General features: G+C 33.0%; 1 long non-coding RNA gene across 1 annotated transcript; it reads left to right on the top strand.

The window, feature by feature from the left end:
* The first annotated feature begins 217 nt into the window (after positions 1 to 217).
* On the top strand, positions 218 to 1,880 carry LOC140433505 (uncharacterized). Its single transcript, XR_011949994.1, has 2 exons — positions 218 to 600; positions 1,130 to 1,880. It is a non-coding gene; the product is annotated as an uncharacterized lncRNA (long non-coding RNA).
* The last annotated feature ends 18,667 nt before the right edge of the window (positions 1,881 to 20,547 follow it).

Genomic DNA, 20,547 nt, shown 5'->3' with positions numbered 1-20,547 from the left:
GACTCCTTTAGAACCCTTTAAGAAAGTCAAATATCAGCAAACAGGCCGCAATATAGTGTTTTTGACTCAAAACCTTAGTCATGAAGGCCCGGTAGTTATTTCTGATACAAAAAAAACAAAACTTTATGAATTACTACCTTAGATCTATGAAATTTTTCATGATTTCTACAAAAGATTGTCTTGCGAAAGAGTGTACGTGACGTTGTAACGAGTCCGTTACTTAAATAATCGTTTACCTTCTTTTGTGACTGGAATCTTTTAATTTCGTTCTAAATTGAATTCATATTGAAATATTCTTAAACTAAATATTTAAATAACTCCCAGTAAATTTTAATTTCTGATATTGGCAATAAACTGCGCCCTCAGCGGTGAAATTCTGAAAGTACATTTATTCTGCGACGTGTAAAATCTCAACTTGTCACTTGTTAACTGGATGTGAGTGAATAAACATCTCAGAGTAGAGCGGCTGGGAGTCCATTTTTTTTTCCCGAATTTAGTTTAAGTTTATTTTTTATGTGAAGAGCTGTTATTTTAGAAGAAACCATTTGAGTTATTTTGTTGTTTTGTACGAGGATATTTTCAGTTGGATCACCCTAGCCGGTAAGATAACATTACAAATAAATTATAAGGAAAAATCCTTTATATCATCCGCCATTGTTAGTACAATTCAGACTTATTTTAATTTCGTCTTTGATAGGTATCTCATATATTTGATACATGTTATATTTCACCTTATTTCATTAAGGAAAAGTTTTATACCTAAATAAATTATAAGTATTAGATTCTATATCTATCTCAAATTTTTATTTCCTTTCAAGAGTTAAAGTAAACAATTATGTATTTCAATTTCATACCATTTAAACCGGCTAATATTTCTTTTTTTTTCTATTCTATTTAATATAAAGATCATGTTTTCCGTTAAAATTATCTATTTAATATATCCATACATTATAAAAACATTGTCACACCATTCGAAGGTCACTATCTACCGAAAACCATTAAGGTTTTTATTTCCATTTAAGGTCACTTGCTGACATTTTTTGTATCGCCTTCCAAGGTTGATAACCCTTGTGTTTTTCCTTAACTTTTGTATGTACAAAAACTTGGAGTAACACAACTGTTTTTTTAGCCTACTCAAGAATCCAGTTACAAGTCAGGGGAAGAATTATTTTTTAGTTGGGGTTATACTTAATAAAGATAAGGGGAAGGAGTTTCAAGTTGGTTTTTTATGGGAAATTAAGAAGCAGTTTAAAGGGACGTATTTGTCCAATAGTACCTGATCCAGGGAATACAGGTTTGGTATCTTGTTACCACCTGAGTCCAGTTCTCCACTCTTCGAGGGAAACCGACAGGAAGAACTGACTTTATTTTTTTTTATTATCATTCAATTACTTTAAATAATTTTTTTTATGTCCTCTTCAAGGTTTAACTTTTGGTTCAATTTTTAATAACAAAAACTATCCTTAATAATAAATATTTTCAATTTTTCCTAAAAAAAAACATTTTATCATTGTAATTTAATTTAATTATTTATTGTTTACCAAGGGATGAGGTTATAACTCTCCCTTGAATTTCTCTTTGTTAGGTTATTGTGTGCACACATATCCCGGAGAATTTTTACTTAAAACCTAAACAATTTTTGAACGAAAACTAACTATTAGTGAGTAGTATATAATTATATTTATTATTTATACATTATTTTTGGATCTAACTTTTGTCACAATTTGAAATTTTTAAGGGGTAAATTGTTTTATAATTATTCAGGGATTTTACTGTAAATATAGATAAGTTAATTGTATATAAGAGGTGATGGGTCATATATAAGTGTTTAAAATAGTCTGTACATAAAATTGGTATTTATTAAAGTTGGGTTAAAACAATTCAATATTTCAATTAATACCTATCTTTCATATTTCAGCAATACAAGATATCTCGGAAGAAAACATTTAACTTCCTGGCGCCCAACCATTCACTAGAGCAGCTTTTATTTTTTTTCATCTGTTTATTTCTTGGTGGTTTTCTTGTCATTAATTCTTATATCTTACGGTCTCTGTAGGGCATGCAAATTGGCCGAATCCTTCTTTGAGTGTCAAGTGGTCATTCTCCTGCATAGTCGCTAGCCAACACTTAATTCTGTTATATTTTAAAATTCATATTTACGTCATAAAATTCATATTTATTTCTTTTACATAATTTATTTCTATCTAATCCCTTCCATCTTCCGTTATTCCCCATATTAGTTCGTTGGTGTATCAAGGTGCATTTTAGAGTTCACCCTTTTGCTACACTGGATAGAGTCACCCAGACTTCCTCTAGCACAATTTTTGCTACATTAACATATTTTTGTTACATATTTTTGTTCCTGATTCTGTCGAAGATGAAGATGAATTTGATGCAGATTAGTGGTTTTTAATAAGAACTTTATTCTTTTTTGCGAACTTTTAGTATTATTTGTCTAGAATTTATATTTTTGTGGCAGTGCAGGTTAATATAAGTTAAATTAGTTTTTATTTTTGTAACAGTAGAGTAAAACTCAGGTCTACGCTCATTTCTATTTTGGTGGATAAAGCGATAAGTATATTTGTAGAGTGACGGGGCAAAGTGATCTAAGTGCCAAAAAATCAAAAAATCACTTTTTCCACTCAAAGTGTTCTATGTGCCATCGCCAATAGCCCCACTGTGACTTAAGTCCCTATTCTACTGTTACCTAATTTAAAAATTGACTGCATGATCAAGCTAGCTAGCGGTATGTCCTTCGGACGTGTCCGGCCAAACTGTTCTAAGTGCCATGCTTCTTTATTAGTATTGTTCCATGTCAGTAGTTGCTTATAAACGTTCGGGAACGTGTCGTTTTAAGGTTAAAATTCCTATTTTGCATGAAATAATGAATGAACAAGCATTTTTGTCGTGATGAAACAGTTAAAAACAAAAAACGTAAGAGAAAATACAGAGTGAGGCACGAGTTAGTGGAAATTCGTACACTACCGATAAATTTAAAAAACTAGTTCCGGCAAGACGTAAACCTAAAAACGAGGTTAGTATTAATTTTTATTTTCAAGTATGTGTGCAATAATGACGTTAGCGACAAAAACCAATATTTGCAATGTAACCTTATATTTTTCTTTTTTTGTTTTCAGGTTGAATGCAAATGTAAGAACAGCTATTGTAAGGAACTGACTGGAATAGAGAAGATGCAACTCCATGAGTCCTACTATTCACTGGATTTAAATGCACAGGGTAGTTATCTTATGGGACTGATTCAGATACTTCCGGTGACACGACGTCGTCATGGTACTTACGATGATGATTCAGAGAGCCGACGCCAATGCACTATGAGTTACACTGTTCCTGATGGTAAGGGAGGTTTACAAAAAGTTTGTAAACAGACATTCATGAAGATTTTTGCTGTTACTCCCCAAAGGATTACAACCATTGTCAAGAAGAAAAAAAGTGGGGATTACATGTACACAGACAAGCGAGGTGGTGCAAAAATGTTTAAATTCACTGTCCATGATCGTCGTTTAGTGAAACAACATATTAATAGCTTCCCTAGAGATGTCAGTCATTACAACCAAAGTCGGACAAAGAGTATTTGAGCTCTGATCTGAATGTGCATAGGCTTTTCAGGGCATTTCAAGAAAAGAATCCTTGTACTCATATTTCACACAAGTTTTACCGTGTTTTTTTGAAGGATTTTCCGAACCTATCCTTCCGTCGACCACGAGTGGATACTTGCAAAACATGCGATCAACTGAGCATATCAACCAAAAGTTCTGACCCAGCAACCAAGAAAACAGGGACAACAAAACTCGAGTTACATCATCACCGCCAAGTAGAAGCTGTTTTCGCATCTATAAAAAGCGACTTTATACGAAGCACCTTGCCAGTAAGTGACACGTGCACCATAACAATGGATTTGCAGAAAGTTTTTTCGTTACCCAAACTAACTCACAGTAGTATGTACTATTCCCGCCAAATATCTGGTTACAACTTTGGCATTCACGTGGCTGATACAGATGATGGATTGATGTGTATTTGGCATGAGGGGCAATTAGGAAGAGGAGGCAACCAAATGGTATCTTGCCTTTTACAAACACTAAACTGTGGACTACTCAAAACAACCATAAAAATCTGTGCGTTTGGGGTGATAACTGTGCAGGTCAGTTGAAAAACAGAATGCTTTTGTTCTTGTACATTTTTCTTGTCTGTCATGAAGTTTTTGAAACGATTGATCATAAGTTTCTTGTATCATTCAGGTCATTCATTCTCAGCTTCAGATCGTGATTTTGCTTTAATCGAAAAAAGAGCAAAACAATGCAAGCTAATTAATAAGCAGGATGTTATGAAGGCGATAGTCACAGCGAGACCTTCACGTCCTTACAAAGTTCTGAAAACGAGAAAACGTTTTTTGATTTTGATGCAGCCTCTTCCGCGTTTCTGAATACAGCCAAACTTGGAATTTCAACAGCTGTTTGGATTCGAGTTTCAAAGAACAACCTTGGGACCGTCATGTACAAGAAAAGTTACAGTGATTTAGCACCGTGGGAAAGTTGTATAGTCCTAAAACCTGGCATTACTGCCACTACCATCAAAAATGCTACACTGTCTTCTCTTCCAAATTCCTTACCTTTAAAAGAATCTAAAAAGAAAGACATTACTGCAATGTTGCAATTTCTCGATGATGACAATAAACAATATTTTTTAAACATTTTGACAGTTTAAGCACTTTATCATTTTCATTTTTTGTAATATGTGTTATATTTGAAGCATGTTTAATATTTAAAATGACTTAATTTAACAGTTTTTATTTTTAAATTAACGATTTACGACAATAAATTTGATTCAAAAACGGTTTTTTGTGTTTTCCCAATAAAATGTTTTTTGGCACTTAGATCACTTTGCCCCGTCACTCTACATTTATTTTGTTGTGTCACACTTATGGACATAAGTGTATTTATTTTTAAAAATCATTGTTACATCAAATAATTAAAGTTGGCAATTGGAGGTGTTCTATAAATAACAATCAATCCCCAGAAATTAAAATTTCGGCAGGTAACATAATTTGTTAACCTTACATACATTACATAAATGTATTACATAAATGCATTACATAAAACCAAAGTATTCTCAACAATTCTATAAATAGTAGTTAATTTTTATAACAATGTTGTATTTTAATCATTTTAAACACTGTATGTAATTAAGTTTTAGTAAAAAATAAAATTAACGACATTTTAAGAAGGTCCGCCTATTAAAGGGCAGTTTACTTCAATTAGAAATTTTTAATTTTCTCTTGGCCTAATCGCTTGCCACAGTCTTCGTATAAGAATCCCAACCAAGTCCGCAATTTTGCCATGAGAATCAAACTGTGAAAATCCTTGAAGCACGAAAATAAACTAATTAGGCTCAAGCAATGCCGTCATTCTCTCCTATTTAGCTACTTTCATTCAACTTTGATGGCAACTAAAAATAATCCCCTACCAATTAGGAGACGTATTGTTGAGTCTCCTGTCTAATTGCTCGTAAATGTTGAGCGTGTGCACAATAGAGATCTAGTATATTTTAATGAAAACATTCCTTCTAATGCCCCAATTTTCATAGTGATTGCCTAAATAAATCCCTAATTTGGATTATCCGTGGCCCCGTAGTTTTGAACATCTTTGTAATCCCGTTATTATTTAAGTCGTTTCAGTTTTACTTTCAGCCGTTTCAATATTTTATCTTTATTGTTCTTAATGAGGCTGCTTTCAGTTTTGACGATCAGACAGGGAATTTAAATTAAATATTTACTTTATACGGTTTGAAAAGTTAAATAACTGTCAGAACATTAAAACGAGACGCTTGATGCCTTACTGTCTTGGCAATATGTCCAGAAAATTGTTGTATTACACTTAATATGTTTATCTTATTAAATTATCAGTGAATTAAATATATATCAACTTTACTTGAAATCAATTCATAATAAAAATTTTTAAATATTTTTTAATAATTTTCTTAAATTTTCTTTCTAAATTAAAAGACCACTCGTTCTGGTTTTTATCGATTTCTATAAAGCCTTTAACAGGGTAGAATTTGACAAAATCCTGTAAGCACTACAAGCATGCCGCATTGACTACCGATATACAAGGCTAAGTTACAATACATAAAAGATCACAACTATGTCGGTCAAACTACATAAAAATACGGATCTTATCCCAATTCTCAGAGGAGTCCAACAGAGTGATACCTTAATGCTTAAACTGTTTACTGCAGTACTAGAATATGCTTGTAAAAAAGTTAACTGGGAAGAAAAAAGCCTGAACATTGACGGCCCCTGCTGCAGTCTATATTGCAAGGTAAAGTCAAAGGTAAGCGCGGACCCGGTAGAAGGAGAATATCATGGCTGCGGAATTTAAGAACATGGTTTAAGAAATCCTCAACGGAGCTGTTTCGAGGCGCAGCGAGCAAGGTCATGATTGCCAATATGATTTCCAACATCCGAAACGGATAGGAACCAGAAGAAGAAGATTGACGGTAGAAGATTAGCAAATTTGAAATTCGCAGACTACATAGTTTAGTTCTCGGACAATCTCAAGGAGATATGTACAATGCTACATGAACTTCAGTTAGTGTGTGTTAGTGTGGGTCTTAAAATAAACATAATTTATGACAAACCTAATACCTAGCGCAAATATAAATATTGAAGATAACGAAGTAGAGCTGGTGGACAAATACATATACCTTGAACAAGAAATGAAGATCACAAGAGACAAACAAACCTGCAAACTACGAAGAAGAATAAACCTAACATGGGTAGCCTATGGAAATCTCAAAGACATCTTTAAAAGCAATATACCAATTTCTTTAAAACGTAAAACATTTAACCAATGTGTGTTGTCTGTGATGACATTGACAATTGACATTGACAGCTACAACTTCTAAAACACTGCAAATAGCTTAGAGGAAAATTTAAAGGTGAATTCTGAGTACATCGCTTTGTGACCGAGTTAGAAATGAAGACTTTAGACGAAGAACAGGAGTTACTTATGTAATTTCCTGAATTGCCACACTGAAATGGAACTGGGCCTGACACTTCGCTCGAATTAGTGATTAAAGGTGGACGACTAGATTGCTTGGGTGGAGGCCAAGGTTAGGCAATAGAAGTAGAGAAAGGCTTCCTACCCGTTGGATTGACGATCTCAAGAAAATGACAAGAAATTGGATGAAAACCGCTTAACATAAAGCACAATGGACAAAAATGAGGGAGGCCTATGTCCAGCAGTGGACGCAAAGGGCTGGATGAAGATAAAGATGATGATTATAAACCTAAAGTACTTTTTGAAAAAAAGTTTACTGTTTGGAAATGAAAAATAAATATTTGTAAATTCGTAATACGTGTATGCGTTTTACTGTTTGCATATATGGTTTTTTACAGATTTTAAGAGGATTCAAGAATATGCCGACGACCGTTTTGATGGAGGGGAACAACGAATACATGGTGGAAATAAAAATGCTTAGATCGATGCGTAAAAATAGAAATTGCAGATTTGTACGATCCTGTAGGGATAAGTAGAGGACGCTTAAAGAAGACTCGTGGGATAGAAAGCAGGACGTGACGGTAAAAGTGATTGATATCGGTATGACCCAAGATGAAAAATTATGGAAAATGTAAATAGCGATGTCGACCCCGCATAGGGATAATGACAATGCGAGTGATAATGATTATAAGTCAAACCTATTGCTCTTTTCAATGATGAATAGGTATATTTCTGTAGCCTCTTTCACTCTAAGCAATAGCGTGTTATTGTGATTAGCATAAACGACAACTTGTACTAATTTTGTGTTACCAAACATGTTTTATACCTTGGACTATTTTAAAGCCTATAGTAAGTTGATTCTCTATACAAAAATGTCCATAACTATAAGTAAAACTGTATACATGTCGTAGGCAAGTATGAAATGCAGGCATTCTCGCAAAAGCCTAGTCATTTTCGTAATGACTTGGCAGTTTGTATAACGTTTTCATTTTTACGAAATGACTTCAACCTTTTAGGCATTTGCGAAACTACCGGAAACGATAATTTCATGATATCATGGGTAATAATTCTATTTTGAAACAGTGTTGCAAGTTAGGCACAGATCATATAATATAAAAAAGGGAAGAGAAAATTAATTAAATTTTTATTATATACTTGTATTTTTGTATAATTATTTTTGCATTTTTATTGTTTTAGGCCTCTTTACGAAAATCACCCAAAGCATTGTTTCGATGGTTTTTAAAAGGTGCCAAATATTCTCTAGAATCTAGGACATTTGCACTGACTTTAAATTTTTATTCATCAAAAGAATATGATTTTGGAAGAGCTTTTAATAATTCATTTAGGAAAGGAAAATTTTTTTTATATTATATGATCTGTGCCTAAATTGCAACACTGTTTCAAAATAGAATTACCGTTTCCGGTAGTTTCGCAAATGCCTAAAAAGTTGAAGTCATTTCGTAAAAATGAAAACGTTATACAAACTGCCAAGTCATTACGAAAATGACTAGGCTTTTGCGAGAATGCCTGCATTTCATACTTGCCTACGACATACATAATATATAACTAAAACACAAATACAAAAAATATAGGATTAAAACACAAAAGAAGATAAAAACTAGAAGATTGCTGCTGCAGATAAACAAAAATTGTATTTCTGTGAAATCTGCTGAAGAAATAATATTTAGCCTAGAATAAAAGTTTTAAAATTTCTCCGTCTACAAACCTTAACTATACCCCTGTTGAATAAAAATGCTTTTTTATGCATTTTTTTTCTCTAGTTCGATAAATGGAGTTGTACCATACCTGAAATAAAAAATAAAAATTGTTAAATGACGAGTCCATATTCATAGCTTATGTTAATATAATAATATAATAAAAAAAATTGTTAATATCGTGTATAAACTTCGCTTACAAACTAATATTTTTATAGTTCCTATAGTTCAATAGTTCATTTACTATATCAAGCTCTAAACTATAAAGTGTATAATTTGATACAAAAAAGGCTTCATGAAGATTCATATCTATTTATAATATATGTATAAATTTGGGAATGCCAAAAACCTTTTTTAAAAAGAATTTATTAGAGCCAAAACAACTAATTACAATAAAATCAGGATCTAGACTGAATAAAATATTAATTAAAATAAAACATATACAATTGCAATTATACAATTCACAATATTACGAAAACATAGCGCCAGCACTCTTGAGTTCAATGTCTTTGACCATGTCAGCACTCCTAAATCCAAGGCCTGAATAAACCCATATGCGTCGCTCTATAACTCCTCTTCCCTTAGATTGAGGCTCCTTGTGGGAGGTGAATTTTGGAACTGGAATGGTCTGGAGCCTGTAGGTTTGACATTCTTATGTCTTCCTTTCTTTTGGTTTCTTTTCTTGTTCTTATCTTTATTATCTTAAAGATAATGTAGATGATTATTAGTACGATGACAACATGTAATATGATCGTCCAAATGCTAGGAATGTGGTAATTTTCTCTTTGTTCTATAATGGGTGTGATTCTGTTTGTGAGATTTGTTTCAAATTTTAAATTTTTCAAAGTTATTTTCATAGCTGAAACGCTTAACTCTTTGAACTTTAATTTTGGTTCGGTGATTAATATTGATTGTCCAAAAGTTCGATCTTAGATCAATAATTCTTGGTTTCTGAAAAGGATTGTACACTGTGTATTTTCGATCAGAAAGATTACTGTCAGTGTTTTAATTTGAATTCCTTCAGAGCATTTGAAAGTTAATTTTTCCTCCATAGAAAATATTGCCAAAAACTGGTTCATCTCTGGTATGATTTTGATGTGATTTCCTTGGATATCTGTCTTAATGTATTGACAATTACTGGAGTTTTCTTGTAAGATTATTTCTTTTTCGCATATGTGTTCTTGGTTATTTTTTAGACAACTCAGACATTGGAAAATTTTACCGTGGGTGCAGATGTCGTTGAGAGGTATTATTGTATTTTTATTTTTTAACAAATATCTTGTATTAGGTATTATTATTGCAAATTCTAACTCAATTTGTGTGGATATAGGTAATAAATAGTAGAGATCAAATCTGTTCTCAAAATGGATAGGAATTGTCAGAAAATATTGAATTTGGTTTTCCTCTATTTTACAGGTGATTTCCAGAATGGATTCAAAATTTAAAATATCTTCGTGTTTTAATTCAGATGGTAATTGTGTTTTGTAAAATAAAGGAATTCTTTCTAACTCTCGAAATAGATCACTAGATTTGATAATACTAGGGTGTAAGGTTTTGAGCTTACAAAAAGTAATAGAATTTTCTACAGTCCCCATTACATCAAGTATATAATTATATGTGATAATGAGTTTATTGAACATGTCCTTTAGATAAATAATGTTTTCAAATTTAGTTTGAAAATTGACAATGTCTTTTATTTCAAAAATTTTTGTTTTAAGGATTATTTCATTTGTTTAAATATCTTAGTTTTATTGAAGTTATCTATGATTTGTTGACTGAGAGAATATTGATTAAGTATCTGATGTTCTAATTTTATTTGATTAGTTTTCAAATGTTCTAGTATGAAATTTATCTTCTCGCCATCTTCGGCGTCTAAATTGCCTGTGATTGCTTTTACTATTGAACCAAAGCCATTAATCAAACCTCTTTTCCTAGTTTTTAAATTAATATGAATATTTAGACCGCCAAAATTTATCTGTATGCTATTTTTGATACATTGAATAATATTAACGTAGTTGTACGTCTCTGATCCAAAGAATTCGCTATTAGAAATGTTATTTTTAAGATACTCAAATTGCTTGTTCAGGTTGTCATCTTCAGTTACAAGTGGTTTTAAATTATAAAAATGTACAAATGTATGACTATATTTTTGGAGTTTTGCGGTTCCTAATTTTATATGTAGAATGTCTAGGTTGTGGGTGATGTCCTTTATTTCGGCTGTTGCATGTCCGATTGTGATTAACCTGGAAAAATATTGGTTTTTCGTTTAGGTTCCGCTTAATAAGTTTTGCTGTTTTCTTAAATTAATTAATGGATTTAACATTTCCTTTTTGATATTTATTTTTAGTCTTTCTTTTTATTTGTCTGTTTCGCACAAATACTTCCATAGGATTTTCTTTTGGTAATTCCTCGCGTATTTCATTTGCTTTATTTATAACTTATGTTTATTTTCTCGAAGTTTTTTGTTAATATTAGAATATAGTAGTTTCATTTTATCCTTATGATTAGAAATATAATTATTAATTAATATTGCTCTAGGTCAATGTTAAATGGGAAGTTGGTGTCTAAATGTCCCGTAACTAGTTCACGGGGTTTTGTTACGGAGTGGATAGTACCGTTGTAAGCTAATAATGCATTGTTTACTGTTTGTTCTATTGGGTAAGATCTATACTTATTTTGATTGTTTAGTAACCTGATATGTTCTATAATAGTTGAATGCAATCTTTTAGCTAAACCATTTGATTCTGGATGCTGGGAGGAGATAAAGTGGATTTTTACCTTGTGTAATGCTAATAAGTCTTTAATGACTGAATTTTTTAGTTCTGTACCATTGTCTGAAATGATTTGTTCTGGAATACTATGGTGAGTAGAGTATCTAATCAAAGCATTTGCTACTTCGATACCTTGAGCAGAAATAAGTTTATAAAGTTAAGCATATTTGGAGAAGATGAAATCTAAATGTAAAATCTGAAATGACTTAATTGCTTTAGGAGTATTGCTAAATATTTACTTTATGGGATTTTTATCATGATTTGTTATTTGGCATATGTCACATTCATTAATATAAGTTTGTATAGAAGCTCGTTAATTGGGCCAATAATATAATGATTTAATTCGGTTATCCGTTTCATCTAAACCTCTATGATTTTGCTTGCCTTCATGATAGTTTTGAATTATTTGTTTAATTTCGGTTATAGGATTATCGATAAGTTTTTAGTGCAATTAATAAATGATATTTGAGAATTCTTAAAATATTTTTACATCCTTTTTGTCCTCTTTGTGTCAGGTCTGGTTTCTGCTGCGTATGTCATTATTGCTCTGATGCCTGTTTTGTAAATTCTGCCTTTTATTTCTTTTCCGATATTTCTATTTCTCCATATTGTTTTATTCAGGCAACCTGAAAATTTGTTTGCTCTATTTACTTGATCTTCCACTTCTGTTTCGAGTTTTTCGAAATTAGATGTGTTACGCCTAAATATTTAAACTTCATGACATGTTCTATTATCTGACCTACCAGCTCCAATTTACATCTTAGTAAATTTTCTGTTATGACCATGCATTTTATCTTTTTTGGGAAAATTAATATGTTAAATTTTCTGGGGGTTATATTAAATTGGTGCAGCATACGTTGTAAATCATCTTCACTCTGAGATGGTCCTATTACGTCATCTGCATAGCAGATTATATTAAGTTGTTTTTCTCCTATTGGGTGTCCTTTTTTAGTTCTTATTTTTTTTATTATTTAATCCAATCATACAACCTAAAAGTACTTATTGTCCGAAAGGTGCAACACACTTTGTTATTTTATTAAAATAAAAATAGGTTCAATATTATAATCAAAAGTCTATTAACCGAAATATAAAAACACCCACTGTTAGGTTTCATGAAATAAGAATATCATAGTGCCTAGTTTAAGCAATAAATTGAAAAATTTTATAGATTTCAATTAACCCTTAAGTACCATGGCGGGGTCAAAATTAACCCCCCGCGTACCGAAACATAGATTGAGCATTGCGCGCTTTCTGCTAATCTTCGACCGGTAGGTGATTTATCGATCTACGAAAATTCCGTTAGTTTATCTGTTACTACTGCAGAGTTAGGCACGCATAGGGTCAATTTTGACCCGCTTATGGTATAAGTGTTTCTAGTGCAATTAACGAGTAATTTGAAATGGCGGGGTGTAGTCGCAATAAACGTCCTCTGACACAGAAAGACCTTAAAGAGGAGGGACAAAAAATTATCGACAATGGACTAGATAGTGACAGTGAGTTTTTAGACCAGGCTAGTGAACACAGTGATCACGAAACAGACAGTGAAGAGGAATGGGACGATAATGACGAAAAAAATTGGCAAATTAATAATTCCGAAACTGGTAGTGAATATTCGGGTGAAGAAAATGATATAGCTGACTCAAGGGATGTGTTTTATGGCAAAAATAGATACAAGTGGTCTAAAACTTCTCCCACCATTTCTCGTACACGTAAGCATAATTTAATTAGTCATTTACCTGGTCTTATTAAAAAAGCTCGAGCTAGTATGCCAGAGAAACCAGTTGATGCTTGGGAATGTATTATTAGCCACGATATATTTCAAGAAATTCTTGAGGAAACCAATGAACGAATAACTAATATGACTTCTAAATATAATTTACACAATTCATCGTGTCAATATACCAATCATCTTGATATAATTGAATTAAAGGCCTTCTTAGGCTTATTATATTTAGCTGGGGTATTTAAATCCAATAATGAAGATTTAAGGTCTTTATTTGCTACGAATGGTACTAACTGGCCGTGATATATTTCGAGTAACCATGTCACTAAACCGATTTTATTTTTTGCTTGGAAGCCTTTGTTTTGACGACCCAGCTACTAGACAAGAACGTATTGCGCACGGAGATAAACTGGCAGCTATATCCAATATTTTTATTATGTTTATAATTAATTGCCAGTCCAATTATAGCTGTGGTGAATATCTCACAATAGATGAAATGCTTATTGCATTTAGAGGAAGGTGCCAATTCAGGATGTATCTCAAAATTAAGCCAGATAAATACGGTCTGAAAATGCAGTGTTTAGTAGACTCTAAGACACATTATTTGCTAAATGGTTTTATATATACTGAAAAAGATACACGCAGAGCAAATCCAAAAAAGTTATCCATCCCCACTCTAGATGTTTTGACACTTATTCCACCAATTTCTGGTACAAATAGAAACATAACAACAGATAATTGGTTTTCGTCCATTGAGCTCATAAAAGAACTGAGAAGCCATAAAATTTCATATGTTGAAACTCTAAAAAGAAATAAAAGAGAGGTTCCTGCTGAATTTCAACCCCAAAAAAACAGGCCACCTAATTCTGCCTTATTTGGTTTTACAGGAAGCGAGAGCCTTGTATCTTTTGTTCCTAAGAAAAATCGTGCAGTGTTGTTAGTTGTCAACTATGCATCATTCCAATACAATGGTTAATGGAAAGCCAGAGATTATAAATTTTTACGAGACAAAAGGTGGGGTGGATTCATTGGATAAGAAATGTGCATGCTATAAAACGGGCAGAAGAACTCGTAGATGGCCTCAAGTAATATGGTTTCGCATTTTGGACATTGCAGGATTAAATGCTAACGTAATTTTTAATGGAGTTCAGCAAAATCAAATAATGGAAAGAAGATTGTTTCTAACCACTTTATGTCAAGAACCTATTAAGGCCCATTTAACTCGTAGAGCTCATCAAACTTGTTTACCGAGAGAAATTCGTAGTGCCATTTTTAAAGTTTCCGGACTTCAGGAACCAATGCCTGCCGCAAATCCAGAGCCACAACGACGAAAAAAGAGGGGAAGGTGTAAAATATGTCCATATTTCAAAAACCAAAAGAAAGAAAGCTCATCGTGCGATAAATGTCGAGATTTTATTTGCAAAAATCATTCCCGCATACAGATGTTATGCATAAGCTGTGTTGAAAATTAAGGTAAAATCATGCTTGTCATTTTTGAGATACGAAATCTAAATCGATTTTTTTTATTTTAGATAGGAGCTATGATACCTATATTTCACCATTGGATATAAAAAAACTGCACATTTTTATTATTTTTCTTATAATTCGAGAAAGTGCATAGCTATGTTAATTTGACTGAATACAAAAGTTTTTTTTTTAAATAAAGTTATATCTAATTAACCAAATTCGTTTATTTTTATATAAATGTAAAAGTAGCTGTAAACAAAATAATTTAAAATAAAACAAGTTATAAAAAAAAGATACAAAAAACAATGGGGGGTCAAATTTAACCCTGCCATGGTACAACTGTTACTATTTTTGGCCATGGTAGTTAAGGGTTAAATTTATTTAAATTATATTAGAGAAAAATAACATATACCTACTTCTATTTTTTTTAAATATATTATAAAATATTTTTTACATAACAAATTTAAATGTTATCTAATATGTTTTGCTTGTCATGGAATCTGAAAAGTAAACATCAAAATCTGTTCTGTATTGCTAAGGCAATTACGGATGTTATTAATTATTGGATGGTCTCCTGTTATACACAGAGCTGCTGCTTGACAGTTAGTAATCTCAGTTTATCCCACCGAAATATTCATCGGTCTCTATTATTCTCCTTTACTCGTAAATATGCTTTAAGCAAGTTTAATCGAAAATAAACGTACGTCTGTGACGCGATGACACGGTAGAATTGCTGTTGGAGAAATTAGTTGATATTAACATAGTGAATTATCTCGCACGCTATGACGATGGTTTCAGTATATTATGTGGAAATACACTTGGAATAACGGGTTGGGGATTAAATTTTTGGCACTGTTTCACGCTGATTATAATTAACATATGTTTTGACGATGAAACAGGTTTAAAAATATAAAAGGATAAACATTTTAAGATTTTATTTTGATTTAAGTATATCTGTAGAGACATCAAAGTTAATTACGGTAGACAATGCATTAAGAAAAAATGTGGACAGTCGAGATATACATATTATAATTGATAATCTCTACTGAAATCAGAGATTGAGATTGAAAACGTCAAAACAGAAAACATGAATATTAAAATAGGAGTTAGACGGCGATGCATGTTTTTCTCATTGTTATTTAATCCTTCGTTGCTAACCTATGATCTTTGAGACCGACAGCACAGAAATTTGCCTGAAACCGCCGATCCGTTTTGATCAAAAGACGGTGTACTGTAGTAGCTTCTTGTAATGATGTCTTCTGTTTAGTATAACAGCGATATTGACAGAGTGTATGCGTTTTTTCCTAGATGTGCTAGAATCAAAACCGGTCTCTGGAACCAAGGTTAGTAAACCTGTTATTTTTATATTATAAAATTATTACCATAGTTCTCTTTTTGGCATTTGTTGTTAGTAGAATAACGTAACTTTTTGTTTTAGAATATTTTTCATGGCGATGGGAGATTATGAAAGAAAACAAGAGAGACTTTAAATGCTACAGAATGAGTTGGAGGAAGAATCTGACAATCAACAAATATAAGACGATGACAATGATGAGAGCCTTGTTGTTGATGAATGAGAAACTCAAGACCACAATACTAATACTAAGGAAGAATTTGATGAAAATTTCGAAAATATGGCCCTCTTCACTTCCGTATTTTCTTGAAAAAGATGGTCAGAAGAAACAAGCATGTTTGTTTTCGTACTCGTGTCCAAAATCCTGTAACGCAAGTCCCTGACGTGAAAGGAGTTGCAAATTAAAAAACAGAAACCCTCGAAATTTGAACTTTATTTTTTACGCCGATTTATTGAAAATTATCGTCAAAAATACCAATAAATATATTTTACTAAAAGAGTATACCCAGACTCATAAAACAGCTCTCCTGAGAGAGGTAACTGAGCTAAAGGCATTTCTGTGATTACTGTACACAGCAGCTGCGAACAAGTGTAATTACCAAAATGCTGCTGACCTTTTTAGAACCAATGAGATTTCAATGGAGATGTACCGAATAACAATGTCTCTAAAAAGGTTTAGAAAGTTCTCAAGAAGAGCTCCAAAAACATGACAAACTAACTGCAATAAGGAATTTTTTAACATCTTTACAGATTAACTACAAAACATTATTGAATATCCAATTTTACAATGGTAGACGAAATCTCGTTAGGATTTCGTGGTATATGTGGGTTTCGGGTTTATATGCACAACAATCTATGAAAAAATAAAGTATACGTCGGTAAGCAGCCGAATGGACCTTATGAAAAAGATACTGCTAACATTGCCTTGCTTCCTCGTTTGTGCGAACCTATAAAAGGTAATACTACCCATGGACAATTTTTTGACCTCTGTAAATGTAACAATCAAACATCTGAATGATTACCACCTAAAAATAATAGATACAATGAGATAAAATATAATAGAGATCCCGCCGGAGTTTGTGAATATTCTTCGACCAGTAAAAACAAGTATGTAGGTTCGGCTTCCCTTAACTATTTATTTCTCGGATAAAAATGAAGAAACTCAGAGGCCGGAAATCGTCGGAGAATATTTTAGAACTAAAGAGGGAGTAGACGTGGATAAGCTGTCAGCTTCTTGTAACTACTCTAAACCTTCCTGCCACTGTTCAATGGTTTTGTTCATCATCATTTTGGCTTTACAACCCTGTGTGGGTCCTAGCCTCCCCAAGAATTTTTCTCCAGTCGTCCCTATCCATCGCCTTCCTCCGCCAAGCACGTATTTCCATATTTCTCATATCTTGATCTATGTTATCTAGGAATCTTGTTCTGGGTCTTCCTCTTCTTCTTTGACCAATAGGTCTATCAAGGAGCGTTTTTCTAGCTGGGTCGGTTTGCTCCATCCGCATTACATGGCCTACCTACCTCAGACGTCCTATCTTTATGTGTTTTACGATATCTGGTTCCTGGTATATCCTATGGTTTTGTTAATGGTGCAATAAATGTGACTGGCATAAATGCATTCATAAGTTACAACTGCAATAATACAGAAGAAAAAACACCCCGGAAGATTTTATTAGAAAAACTTGGTTATGATTTACGAAACAACGTTTTATATAAAACATCAAGTTAAATTGGACACTGTTACTAATAAAAATCGATCAATAGTTTATATGGGACATGCAAATTGATAATCATGAAATTATGCCCCATTATGCTTAATTTACTGGCAATTTCTGGGCGAGATAATATTAAGCATAATTATTTACAGATCTAAAAAGTTGTCTTCCAGCTATTATTTTTTCATCTTCTTTGATGGTCAAGGCTACGGTTCAGGATTTTATTTAGTATCAAAGGTGAATGTTTGCGGAAGAACGGGAGAATTTTCGTCATTGTGGGTAATTCGTCTTCAAATATTTTTATTAATTTTAGTATTTCCATAATGTTGCTGCAGGTTTCACCAGAACAATTGAAGCACACTGCAGGGCACTTGAGGCCTTCTTTTCGGCAAATACACATAATTCCACAGTTTTTCTTGTATCTGCAAAAAATTTACCTTCAGAAATTTAGGTGATGCTTGAGTTTCGAAAGCTTTGATTGATATCCAAATTTTTCCATGCTTTTTCCAGTCCCAATTTTGAGGATCGCCGTGTAAAACGAGCAGCGACTTGTATTGGCGGAAGCGATGATAAGTTAAAAAGATCATTCATAAACGCATTTACAAAACACTTGATATGGATATTGAAGAAACTCAATTTGGATTCCGTAATGGTGTAGGTACCCGTGAAGCTCTATTTGCATTCAACGTACTAATCCAGAGATGCTTAGATGTGAACCAAGATATGTACGTCTGTTTCATAGACTACAACAAAGCTTTCGACAAAGTCCGCCATAAAGAGCTAATGGACATCCTCAAAGCAAAACAACTACAACACAATGACCTTCGAATTATAACAAATCTATATTATAAACAGTAGGCACACGTACACATTAATGAACACACATCAGAAGTGTTCGAAGTTAAAAGAGGAGTGCGACAGGGGTGTGTATTGTCACCACTACTATTTAATGCATACCCTGAAGAAATTATGAAAAGAGCTCTTGAGGGAGAAACAGCAGGAATCAAGGTCAATGGAACACCAATTAACAATATTAGATATGCGGACGATACTATTATAATAACAGACAACCTCCAAGACCTCCAAAAGCTAATGAACAAGATAGTGGAGTATGGAGAAGAATATGGATTATCAATAAACACCAAGAAAACCAAATTTATGAGGATATCAAAAACCCAAAATAATGGTGAAAGCCTGACAATTAACGGTAGTATTTTAGAACAAGTTGAAAACTACCACTATCTTGGCACAATAATTAATCACACAAACGATTACTTCAAAGAAATCAAAGTTCGAATAGAGAAAAAGCACGTACAAACTTCAATAAAATGAGAAAGGTACTTTGTGCAAGAGAACTAAAATTGGACTTGAGAGTTAGGCTGGCAAGGTGTTATATTTTCTCGACTCTGCTTTATGGGATAGAAGCATGGACACTTAACGCGTCGACTGCTAAAAAGTTGGAAGCATTTGAAATGTGGGTGTAAGAAGAATCCTGAAGATATCATGGACCGAGCATGTAACAAACAACGAAGTCATGAGAGGAATCAACAAAAGAATGGAAGTATTGGAAACCATCAAGACACGAAAGCTGCAATACCTAGGGCATGTGATGCGTAATGAGAGATACAACCTACTTCAATTGATTATACAAGGGAAAATCCAGGTCAAGAGAAGTGTAGAAAGAAGAAGAATCTCATGGTTGCGAAACTTGAGGGAATGGTACGGATGCACATCAATTGAACTATTCAGAGCAGCAGCATCTAAGATCAGAATAGCCATAATGATTGCCAACCTCCGTCGCGGAGATGGCACGTGAAGAAGATGATAAGTTAAATGTACTTTTGGTCACTGTCTTGGCGAATCCTATGTATCTCATGCTGTTATAGAATTATCTTCATTTTCACCATATAAAAAGACAAAAAACGTTCGTCAACGACAGTAAGCAAAAGCGGTTCGGCTGTCTTATTGATAAATAATGCTGTTCTGTTAGTTAACTCAGGATATTTCTGTAAAATTCCGATGAATTTTAGTCTGTTGACCTTGTAATCTACTAATATTATATCACATCCTGAAAAAGCATGGAGAAACAACAAATTCTTTGCAATGACGTTGTCATAATTATATACCACTTAAAGGACAGTATAATCGAAGCGTCTTACACCCTTTTGAAGGTTTAAAAAAATTGAACACTATGGACACACAACATTGGACTGCTTCCTTACTAATACCGTAAGCCATTACCAATACCAAGTCTTTTGCTACCGCAGTCGCAGAATCATAGGTTTGGAATGCAGCAAGCGCAGATGCAGCCTGGACGACACTAAATCCCACTTCTGAAGGAGCAGTTTTGGGAAGGTCTATTAAGTTTGTTTTGTTCCCTTCATTACCAAAAAATTTATCTTGGGATAATGTTGATACAGTACTCTCATTAAACTTTATCTCTAGTGCTTCTTCAGGCGGTTGTGGTGTTGGTTTTGTGGTAGTTGAAACGGTTGATAATAAATTAATAATGACAGGACTGTTAAGAAAATATTAAATTAATTTAAAATGATATGAATAAAAAAAAGGGAATACATTTTAAATAGATTAAATTAACGCTAGAGAGTCTGTGCATTAGCAACGTCCTTATTTGTTTATGAAATATATTTGTTAGGTTGAAGTATGCTGCATAATTTATGATTTCAGTATTTGCTCCGTGCGTGACCAAGGTAGGGGTACCTTGAAACGATGCCAGCGTGCGTAGCGGCGAAATATGAAAAAAATTGGACACTATCTTTTTACGCATA

Source organism: Diabrotica undecimpunctata, chromosome 2 (genome assembly GCF_040954645.1).
Source record: "Diabrotica undecimpunctata isolate CICGRU chromosome 2, icDiaUnde3, whole genome shotgun sequence".
In the NCBI taxonomy this organism is placed as follows: Eukaryota; Metazoa; Arthropoda; class Insecta; order Coleoptera; family Chrysomelidae; genus Diabrotica; species Diabrotica undecimpunctata.
Note: the sequence above shows the minus strand (reverse complement) of the source record. Positions and strands in the feature narration are given on the sequence as shown.